Source organism: Pteropus medius, unplaced genomic scaffold (assembly GCF_902729225.1).
Source record: "Pteropus medius unplaced genomic scaffold, Ma_sr-lr_union100, whole genome shotgun sequence".
Lineage (NCBI taxonomy): Eukaryota > Metazoa > Chordata > Mammalia > Chiroptera > Pteropodidae > Pteropus > Pteropus medius.
In genome coordinates this window covers 16,904,477-16,916,850 of record NW_024346062.1, presented here as the reverse complement: position 1 = coordinate 16,916,850, position 12,374 = coordinate 16,904,477, and the positions used below count along the sequence as shown (strand labels likewise).

At 34.9% G+C, this 12,374-nt stretch overlaps 1 long non-coding RNA gene across 2 annotated transcripts in view; it reads left to right on the top strand.

The window, feature by feature from the left end:
- The window catches only part of LOC120612581 (uncharacterized), a 108,751-nt gene extending 104,223 nt beyond the window's left edge, over nucleotides 1–4,528 (top strand). For both annotated transcript variants that reach the window (XR_005655500.1, XR_005655499.1), the window contains one exon: nucleotides 4,477–4,528. This is a non-coding gene — a long non-coding RNA (uncharacterized LOC120612581). The remainder of the gene's footprint in view (nucleotides 1–4,476) is intronic.
- Nucleotides 4,529–12,374: the final 7,846 nt, after the last annotated feature.

The window sequence follows — 12,374 nt, the reverse complement described above, 5'->3', positions numbered from 1 at the left end:
TTCTAATCTGAGTTAGAGATTTTCTGTGTTCCTTTAGCTACCTTGTGTATAACATTATACTAATATTATACTTTTCACACTGTGCTTCAGAATTATACTTAATTATTTTCTGCCAATATTGTGAAAATGTTTGTACAGTAACTTTCTTACTGCAATAAATCTTCTCTGTCCAATATGGTAGTCATCAGATATAACTGGCTATTGTTTAAATTTAAATATAAAGTTTTAAACTTTTCAGCCAAACTTTTAGGGTACAATAACCGTGTCTGGCTAGTGGCTATCACACTGGAAGGCATAAAGGTAGAACATGTCCATTGCACAACAATTCTACAGCACAATGTTTTTCAAGATTTTTAATCATTTTTATGGAATGAAGGAAAAACGTCTGTGACTCAACATTATTACAGTCACTTGGCTTCATGAAGGAAATTGTAAAAATATACATAAACATATTATACATATATATTAAGCTTCATTTTTCTTGGCAGGGCATTGGTAGCTATTCATGAAATGTAAATTAAAACTTGATTGTGCTAAATAGAAGCATTTTAATTCACAAGAAATGGTTAATGACCACATATAGCTATAAATTCTACTTGTTCCAAAAATTATTTGGACAATCTGAATTGGTTAGTCACTGTGATTAACTCTTGAATTCTTTAATGGCCCATGTTGAGAACCCATACTGAGGAAACTGGAGTGAGTAAGAGAGTGGGTCTGTGTGAATCATCATACCAAACCTGTATAAAAGGTGCCTTGATACTTATTTAAACTTATCATAAGCATTAGCTTAAGGTATAGAATGTTTTAAAGAAGTAATCAGAGAAACAATGATATGATGAAAACTGTCCTTGGAATTACAAAAGTGCTTTTCTGACACAAAGGGATCTAAGTCATATTAAACAAATAGATAAAAATTAGCAACTAAGGTGAAAGAATTTTCTAATGGTCTCATTTTTAGCTGTTTGGAAAATTACAGAAATGATCCTATAAGTTGTTCTCTTCGTTGACCTACATAAATAAGATAGTAATGATAAAACAGTTGAAGGAATGTGCTCATTATTCCTTAGTGTGATCTATGCTCTTGCTCAGTGACTGTTCAGATGTATGCATTTTGCTTATTCAGCTGGCAAAGCATCCCAGAATCTCAGTTCTAAATGAATAGGAGAGAGGAAACCCCTATGCTTTGGAAAATATGAAGGAAAATTAAATATTGACTGAAGAGGAAAATTTCTAATTGGATGGGAAAAGCTAATTCATTGTGGAATAAAAAATGAGATCATATCTCAAAATGATCTCGGATACATGAGCATTTACTAGTCATATTTTTCCATTATGGATTGCCACGTATGGCATGGTAAATTTTTCATTTCCTCTGTATAGTGTTCCTATATTGCATGCTTTCTCATCTACAATATTCTTTTATAGGTGGACTGAAGTGAGCATTTGCGGTTAAATACATACAAATCAACTGTCTCTAATTGTAACAATTATGCAAGCAGAGTTTATTTCTTTTGCTAACACTTGACTGAAATTTACATGTTCACATCTTTTACTTTATATATTCTTAATCCTTATTGCCTTTTAATTTCACATTTTATTGCCTGCCTCCTTGCTCATTGTTCTTTCACATGCACCCCTATAAACTTTAGGCCCTCTCTCCTGAACTACAGAATAGTTTTTAGCTATATTGAAAGTTTTTATTCCTTGCTAAATTGATCTGATATGAGTATTTGGGTACTGGAATAATAATCTCGAGGACTGCCAGAGTGAAAAAAATCCATGTATTGTAGCTTATCTTAATACAAAATGCAAGTTCTATCCTTTGGGAAAACAATATACATAATGGGAATAAAAACAGGAGCTTTTTTTCATCTTTTGCAGCAAGATTATTATATTAAAACTTTATATGTTAAATTTTTTTAACCTGCCTAAGTATTATTAAGATATATAATTTTACTTTTAGTCAATTTGTGTGCTTACTTGTATAATATGCTCTATTATTAGGTCTAGAATTTTGGAATTTGACCTGGTTTGGTTCCTTTCTACTTAAAGCTACAGACAGAATCAAATTCTGCATTTATCATAGATGTCATAATATTTTAATTGGTTTTAGCCACCAAATCTGATTTTGAACATAATTGGAATAATTCTTCCATAAAACCTTCTTGGCTGTAACAGATTTCCTCTGCATGGTGGCCTAATCAGAAAATTTTTCAAGGTCATTTTTTATTACAGCAAATTTGGAAGCATAGGTAATTGCATATGTGAATGGTGAATTGTTACCTTTCAGAAATATAGTGGGTCTTTTTACCGAAGGGAGATCCTATGAGGTTGTCAATATTTGGAATCTGTTTTCAAACTTCAGTTTCAATGATCTTTATGAAACACAAATAAAATGTGAACATATCACTACTCCACTTAAAAACTTGCATGGATTTCCTAGCACTCCTACCAGGAAGTCCAAATTCCACAGCGTGGTTTACAAATTTAAAATGTGTTCTCTAATTATTTCTCCAACCGTATCTCCCATTATTCCTTGCCTCTCATATGCTGTTCATTCCATAATAAGCAATTTCTAGTTCTCCCATTCAGCATACTCATTCATTCTTAGACCTTCGCATGAATGCTTCTCTCACTGCCTTAACAACTCACCCATATATCCTCTCTCCATCCCCAGGCATGTACCTAGTTTCTGTTCTTTTATTTTATTTTCAAATATCTGTTCACCTTTTTTTACTTCTTCTGTGAGGAACTCTGACCATCCTTGCCTCTGTATACAACTAAATAACTAGAATTGCCTCCCTTGTGAACCTAGAATAGGTAGAGAGGAAGGAAAGAGGTAATTTTTCATTAAACTATAAAATAAAAATCTGTCATTAATTCATCTAGATAATCTATGTTAGCTGCCAAATAATTTGATCGTGGGATATCTTTGAGGCACTCTTCCTTTTATCTCCTCAAATGCTTCATGCTTTCTGTTAGGAAGCTGTTGTCACATGTTTGTGGTACATATAGAAATATACTGTCCACATCTCCTTTAAAGAAGGACTTGCCATTAGGCTTCAGGGAATGTGATGAGCACACAGCCTTCATTTGTGAGCTTCTTCAAGCTATGACTTAGCTGCAGAAAGTCCCCTTGCCTGAGATTATATCTTCCCCAGGGGCAGCTTATCTGGTGACTAAATTGAGGAATGGCTATACAGGCCCAACCATTTATTCAGATAATTTTGCACCAAAGAAAGGGAGTTAATCAACTTAGGAGACTGAAGACAAGAAAGTCTGGAGTATAAGCATACAGATGGACATATGAGAGTGGGCACAATGTAGGAAGAAGATCTTTGTATCACATGTTTATGACTACCAGAAAGCATCCACCACAGAAGCATCTCTAAACATACAAGTGGGCAAAATGGACAAGCAGGATGACTTCAGTTTGTGTCTGTAATCTGATTATCCAGTGCCAGCACAATGAACACATGCATTAAGTGGCTATGGTAGTAATTATATAAAGACTTTGCATAAAACAAATAGCACCAATTTCACTAAGCTTGATCTACCAGAAGTCAATATCAGATAACAATGCCAAGTCCTTGGTAGGATTCATTTCTTGAGAAGACAAACTGGCCATTTGGTGTTAAGTTAACTACTTTGTTCTCCTTTCGTCTTGGAAGGGCTAGTGGTTCATCACAAGAATAGATACATATTCTGGGTACCGATTTGCCTTTCTTGCCCACAAGTTCTCAGGCAGTACTATTATTTGTGGGCTTACAGAGTGTTTTAATGAGTGGCATTGGATCCCATGAAATATCATGTCAATCAAGTAACCCACTTTATGCGAAGACCAAAAATGGGCCTGTCGTTTCCATACCATCTAAGCTGCCAGCATGATATAACTTTGAAAAGGTTTACTAAAGACCCAACAGGAGGGGCAGCCTGGTGGCTATATGCTGTAATAGTGAGGTGTCATATTTTAGTATACAGTATATGCATTAAATTGAAAACTTTTATTTGGCTTTGCACTTGCAATAGGAAGACTACGTGACTTTAGGAACAAAAGATGAAAACAGCAATGGCCCCCTTACCTTCACTGCCAGTAATTCACTGAGTGTTTTTATAACAGAGTGTGGTATATACGAAGATTTGCAGCTCACGCTCCCATTTAATTAAAGACTTGCTGTCCAGAACCCAGGATTACCTTCACAGACAGTTTCCATGTGTCAGATTCTCAAGGGCTGCCTGGCTATAGAGAGCACCTTTCCCCACTGTTATACGCTTTCTTGTTCAGCCTGCATCTGGTGATTGATTGGGGCAGAAGTATAAAGGCCTGGCTATGTCACTTTACGTAGGACACTTTGATAGTCAATAATAGCGCCAAAACTCTCTACTGAGTTGGCCGTGGCTTTGATGGTCCTGTATTGTTGTTCAACATCTTCCACTGCCGAATCCTAATCCCCCTGCCCTTTTATTTCACAGATGTTGGTCACTAATAAATACTTGCACCCCAAAAATCTGTCTTACCATCTGCATCTGGAGAACCCACTTTGTGACAATATTATAATAGCTGTTTATATTTAGTAGAGGATGTATAGCTGTGAAACTGGAGGTGAGTCTTCTTTACCATTTTACCTACAAAAAACTATCACAATATTTGACACATTGTATGTTCTCAGTAAATATGGAAAAAATAAACAAATTTAAAATATGCATGAAAATTAGGCAACATGTAGGTGCTACAGAGTAATACTTAAAATTCTAAGAAAATTACATTATATTGCTCCAAATAGAAAATAACTTTTAAAATGACATTACTTATTACATAACTTACTTTCTATGTAGATGCAGGTTACTCCATAATTTTCTTGAATCTATAATGTAATTAGATAAATAATAGATTTCTCTAAAATTTCATAATGCTTTAGTGATGACTCTGTTGTTTTCTTTGATTATTTATATCTCTAAGTAATTAGAGAAAAGGGATATCTAAAGTAAATCCATAAATGGAAAAGGATATGATAAGATCATTTTAAGATTCTGCTTTAAGTTCTTGTTAAGTTTTCTTGTTTTCGAATAGTTAAGTTTGGGTGCATTACATAGCAAAGAATACAGCATCTTCTGTCACTGTCAGCAAAACTGAATTTTTGTGTTGGATTTGAATTTGCTTTTAATGTAAATTTGCATGTGTAGCTTACTAAAGCAAAATTTCTTCATTTCTTCATTGGAGAGGCAGGTAAGGGATGATACCTTGATTATGATAGATTTCTGGTAAGACTAGTGGTTCATATATTTCTTCAGTACAATCTCTTGAAAAAAAATTTTATGAATAAGCGCAAGAAATACCCTTTACTAAAATAGTAAAGGCTTCATTTAATTTCATAAGTAAATAGTCTTTACCTGTAAGAACATTATAGTTCTTATAGTGTGGTGACTTTACAATATACTGGAAAGAACTTTTAGAGTTAAAAAAATTAGGGATAGAATCTTGGCTCACATAATTTCTAGCTATAATATTTTGGGCTAGTTGCATTTTTCTGAAGCTCAGAGTCTTTACCTGAAAAAAATCATGATAAAACTAGCCACCTTTCAGTACTGTAGTTGTGTTTCTTCTCAGCCTTTTTTTAGGCTTCCCACGTTGCCCTGTAATCCAAACAAGAGGGTTTGTTCCTTAAACATTTATTCTTATCTATTAACTTTCTCTCTGTTCGCACTTGTTCTGGCTGATTCCGTTCACTAATAAAATTTTTATTACTATGTATTTACTGATAAATTCTGAGGTGAAGTCACCAGGCTGGATGTCTCCCTGAGTTTGAAATTTCTTTCCCACTAGACATATGTATTTGATTGATCTCACAGATACCTCACACTGAATTCACATAGTTCAGTTCTTCATCTGTGCTACACTTCACTCACTCCTAAACATTTTCTCCATACTACCAACCCTTTCCTCATCACTTTACCAGGGAAATCTCTTCACATCAGATTTTATCCCTGATGGTTCCAGTTCTCCAACTGCTCCTTCACAAACCTCATCTCCCTTGCTTCCATGGAATGTACGAATGCTATCCATAGTGTAGTCACCCATGTAACCTAGAAATCAGACTGTCACACTCTAGGTAAAAACTTTTAAAACATCTTTCTTCCTAGAATACATTTATTGTCACTAGTTTGGCGTATAAAGTCCTATATGAGCTGGTCCCTACTTCTGTCAACAGCTCAAGACTTTCTCTCTCCTTTGCACCTGGTAACATCAAGTTTATATAATTACTTTGCTTCTTATTACAGGCCTTATCGTTTCTTACTTGTACATGTGCATGTGCTTTTTCTTCTACCTGGGATATCCTTTCCAGGGATATCTCATTCAGAAGGCCTTCTCTGAGTCTCCAAGTTGAGCTTAGCTCTCCTCTTCTTAGCACATATTACATTTTAATGAAATTATTTGCTTATTTACCTACTGTCACCCAAACCCTCACATACCTTATTAGGGTGGTTGGAGAGCAATTATCTTGTCTCTTTTATGTCCACTCAGCATCTAAGTAACTACCCAATGGTAAATGGTGGTATTTAAGGTGCTAAGTAAGAATTGGGACTCTAAGAAATAATAGAGTGAGAAGTGGCTGGGGTGAGGGGCTGTATCCAACACTGTCTCCATTAGTTTTTCTCAAAATCACCCCAATAAATATATAACCATGTAAAAACAGTTCTTTATTAGATAATACTATATTATAGATAAATCCCTTAGCCTTCAAGTTCCAACCAAAATGTTACTCACACCTTTTTGAAATATTAATTGTGGAGATATCACTGAATATTGATTACGATAATTACTTAAAATAAAACCAAATACTTTAGTTAACTTTTTATTTAAAAAGTTAGCTGCTTTTATTATAATTATTATCATTCTGAGATTTACCATTGTTTCAAATCACAAATTATTTTTAATCAGAAAATTTTGAAAGCAAGTAATAAACACTATAAAAGTAGTAGGAAATTTTTCCCCTCACAACACTTACTTATTTTAGAAAACTTTTCCCCCCCTTTATTATTTAAATAATGCTCTATTGCCATCAAAATGTTCTGTCACTTACGGAGAAGATAGTAAGACAAAATGGAAGAAAAATGAGCACTTTAACAGCCTTACAACTCTAAACTTAAATGATTTTTTGTTAACTTTGATATTTATTTATATTTTGTGCAATTAAACTTTATTCTAGAAAAAAGTTAATAAAGATCTGTCATAATCTTGAATAAAATGTTTACATTCATAACATTTTATTCAAAATCTATTTCGGTTCAATATGACAGAGTATAAACAAGAGAATAAAAATAAACTCTGTTATTTTTCTTTTTAGTTGCTTTTTAATGTCTCATCAAAGGAAAATTTTGAAAGCCCCAATACTTTCCAATGGGTTATTTGCTCTGCTAAGTAAGAGTATTTTTACAAAGCCTGCTGCAATTTTTTAAATAGGCCTAAAGGGACTCACAATTTACATTGAGCCCATCTTCAGCTATTATTAAGGAAATACCTCTTTGAAGAAGGACAGAGCTCAACCAAGTATGTGATTCATGTACCTCAAGAGTTTAATTATAAGGAGATGTCAAAGAGAAATGCCAAGCCAATTACTCGAAATAAAGAAATGGAATAATTTTAACAGCAGGAACACAAAGGAAGTAATTTTTATGGTCCTTTAGTACTTATCTTGAAGAACAATTTGTTAGATACAATGAGACAGCATGCCTTGTTTACTTCACTCTGATGTGAACATGTTAATATTTCTGAATTGTCACCAAAAAACACAATCCTAGTGAAACAAATGACGATTTATTGACATTAATGACTTTTGAAGACACAATTATTTGATTTCAACAAATCATTAGAGTTGATCATAAAAATCATAATCAAAGTATTTATGTAGATAATTTTGATCACTTTCTACCAAAAATATTAATTAAGTTAAACTTTTATATATAACATTCAATAACTATGCTTGTTAAAATCTAGGCTATATTAAAAATATGAATGAGACCACTTGTTAAAAAAACAAGACATTAGGCTTATGGTCAAGATGGTGGAGTAAGGAAATGCTGTTATTGCTTTCTCCCACAATCATGTAAAAATTTCAACTAAGCTACAAACATCATTGAGGACTGCCTAAAGTCTTACTAAACAGAAGTCCTATAAATAAGGATATATAGAAATGATGTGAAGACTGATAGAAGGAGTGGAGATGCAGAACAGGCTGATCCCGTATCTGTGTGGTGGTTAAAAATTGGAAGGGATATTTCGGCTGTGAAGGTCCCCCCTGAGGAGTGAAGAATCCCAGTGACGAGAAGAGAAGTCATTATAACTTCTGGCTGTGAAAACCAGCAGAGATTGATGCTGAGTGAGACAGAAGCCTGCTGGAGTACCAGACATTCCTCTTAAGGGGCCCGCACATGGCCCTACTAGCTGACAGACTCTCTCTCTCTCTCTTTGCTCTCGCTCTCGCTTTTGCTCTCACGCTCTCGCTCTCTCGCTCTCTCGCTCTCTCTTTCTCTGAGCTCCAATGCTGGATCAGCAGCTCAAAAGGTGCCAGGGACATCCTGAGAAGAACCAAATTGCATGGCTTCAGGGCAAGAGATGGAGGGGCAGCTTTATCTCAGACGAAGTGCTGGCAGAAGCTATTATTCCTTTGTTAAGCTCTCCCATCATCCATTCTGCACATACAGGTGGGCACCATATCTGAATCTCCATCAATTTGGCTAATATCTCTTGCCCTAGTGATTCCTTCAGATTCTGTTCCACCCAACTTGCAGGCCCACCCAAGCCCCATTCAGTGGCTTTTTCATACAAATACCCTGTCTTGGCTCATGCTGCAGGCTTTCGCAAATCTCTCAAAGGTTAACAGACCCCCAAACAGCTTCCAGCTTTGGTGTGCCCCATGCCTCTTGCTAAGCAGCCCCGAGCGTGAGACTAGCAGCAGCCAGTCTCAGTTTGCAGCTTAGCCTGTCTGAGATACCTCCAAGCCCAACACAAATGGAAACCACCTGCAGATTGCTTTGTAGCTCATAGCAAGTGGTCTTGGCAGGACACAGGCAATGACTGAACTTGGCCTGTGCCAGAGCCCTTCCCAAGAGGCCTCAGAACAAACTCATCCAGTGGCCAACTTCACAGCACACCAGAGCACCTCCCAACTCCTTTTATAAATGATACACCTAAAGGAGAAACTCAGAAGGCACTAGAGCCTCACTAAAACAAATCCCACTTTGCAGGGGTCAGCCCCTCCACAACAGCTTCTCCACTGTTGTCACAGCCAGTCCTCACAACTAGTCAGCCTGAGAGTCAATTCCTTCTACTGATATGCCAACAGCAAACAAGACTCAACTACAATAGGAAGACACACACAAGCCACACAAGGGACACACCTGGAGGTCTCAATTCCGGTGACCAGAGAGCCTGCACCACTGGGCCCCACAGGACATCTACTATGTAAGGCCACTATACCATGACTGGTAGACATAGCAGCTCTACCTAATACATAGAAACAAACACAAGGAGGCAGCCAAAATGAGAAGACAAAGAAACATGTCCCAAATGAAAGAATAGAACAAAGCTCCAGAAAAAGGATTAAATAAAATGGAGGCAAGCAATCTACCAGATATAGAGTTCAAAACGCTGATTATAAGGATGCTCAGTGATCTCAGTGAGAGCTTCAACAAAGAGATGGGAAACATAAAAATAGAGATAAACATCATAAGAAGGAACCAGTTAGAAAAGAAGAATACAATAACTGAAATAATATATTAGAGAGAATCGACAGTAGATTAGATGAAGCAGAGGTTCAAATCAGTGACTTAGAAGATAAGGTGGTAGAAAACACCTGATTAGAACAACAAACAGCAAAAAAATATTCAAAAAGAAAATGAGAGTTTAAGGAGCCTTTGGGACAACATTAAACACAGCAACATTTGCATCATAGAGGTACCAGAAGAGGAAGACAGAAAACAAGAGACTGAGAACCTATTTGAAAAAAAAAACAAATGACAAAACTTCCTTAACCTGGTAAAGGAAATAGACATGCAAGCCCAGGAACTGCAGAGAGTTCCAAACAAGATGACCCCAAAGAGGCCCACACCAAGACACATCATAACTAAAATGTCGAAGTTTAAAGACAGAGAGAGAATCTTAAAAGCAGAAAGAGGAAAACAGTTAGTTACCTACAAGGGAGCTCACATAACAATGTCAGCTGATTTCTCAATAGAAAATTCGCAGGCCAGAGTGATGAAAAGCAAGGGCCTACAACCAAGATTACTCTATCCATCAAAGCTATCATTTAGAATTGAAAGACAGATAAAGAGCTTTCCAGACAAGAAAAACCTAAAGGAATTCATCACCACCAAGCTAGTATTACAGGAAATGTTGAAGGGACTTCTTTAAGAAGAAGAAAAAAAGAAAAAATATTAAAAATATTTAAAAATGGCAATAAGTACATATCTACCAACAATTACTTTAAATCAAAAGAAATAGGATGGCTGAATGGATAAGAAAACAAGACCCTTACATATGCTTCCTAAAGAGATTCACTTCAAATCAAAAGACACACACAGACTGAAAGTAAAGGAATAGAGAAAGATATTTCATGAAAATGAAAATGTAAAAAAAAGAAAGAAGAGCTGGGGTAGCAATATTTATACTAGACAAAATAGACTTTAAAACAAAGGCTATAATAGACAAAGGAGGACCCAGTAATCTCAGTTCTGGGTGTTTATCCAAAGAAACCCAAAACACTAATTTGAAAAGACATATGTATCCATATGTGCATTGCTGCATTATTTACAGTAGCCAAGAGATGAAAGCAACATGTGTCCATCAATAAATGAATGGATGAAGAAGAAACAGTATATATATACTATAAAATATTACCCAGACATAAAAATGAATGAAATCTTGCCATCTACAACAACATGAATGGACCCAGAGGGTATTATGCTAAGTGAAATGTCAGATACGGAAAGACAAATGTCATATGATTTTGCTTACATGTGGAACCTAAGAACAAAATAAATGCACAAACAAAACAGAAACAAACTCAAAGATACGGAGAACATTTTGAGGGTTACGAGATGGGAAGGAGATCTGGTGGATTGGTGAAAAGGGGAATGGAATTGAGGAGTACAAATTGATAATTACAAAATAGTTATGGGGATATAAAGTATACCATAGGGAATATAATCAATAATATTGTAATAACTATGGTGTCAGATAGGTACTAGATTTACCAGGGTGATCATTTCATAAATTATATAAATATCTAATTACTATATCGTACACCTGAAACTATATAATATTGTATGTCAACTGTAATTTAATTACTAAAAAAATATATAGCATGGAAATTCTTCAAGCCTATTTCATTTCTGTAAAATGAAAACATGTGATTTAAAATGTCAGGCTTTAGATGTATGAACAAGCTTCTCATAATCCATCATCCAAATTTAGGAATTTTGTGATAGCAGACAAGCTAAAATGTTATTTCATAAATGAAAGGGGTTATACTAAAGTGTTAATCTTTTAATAACTCAAAATGATTTTTAAAGATGTGTATATGGGCTGCTGCTTTTTGTTTAGTATTACTAAAGTGGCTTCATAATTCCAAACTCTGCTCCCAGGCTTATTTTGGTTTCCATTAAAATCACCTGGCCAGTTAAATAAAATTGATGGAAATCTATATAAACAGTTTCGATGGAAAAGAGAATTACTGAGCAGTATATGCAGGATGATCTTATGTGGAGGGAGTTAGTGAACATATGCACATACATAATCTGAATTAATGGACAGTTCATGTTTTGTGTTGCAAATGTCAATGATATTTGAATTTTTTTAGAGGATCAGCCTAAATTACTTCTGAAATTATGAAAAGCTCACATTTTTTTAAAAGACACTCTATAATATGTGCATACTAAAATTTACTACTTCTTAGTGAACTTTCCTTGGTACCGTCTTTAAAATTCACAAATCCCCTTTATATATCCCTTCTTTTTTGCTTCATATTTTCCTCCTTAGCACTGTGCACTACCTAAAATACTATGTCTTTTGCCCTTTTATCATGTTTATTTTCTGGCTTCTCATTAAGAACATAACTTCAGGAAGGTAGAGATTTTTATGTGCTTGTTTACAACTGAATCTCTTAACAACAAAACACTAACATATAATAGGTAGGTTCTTAATGAATGAATATGTATAGTTTTATTCATTAATTTATTCACAATATGTATATATGCATACTAATATATAAATATATTACATAAAAATAGTCATGGTATCCTACTTTTGTATAGTCCCCTAACTGCCTTTTAAGTAAGGAAAAAGTGATACAAAAACCAAAAACTAGCAAACA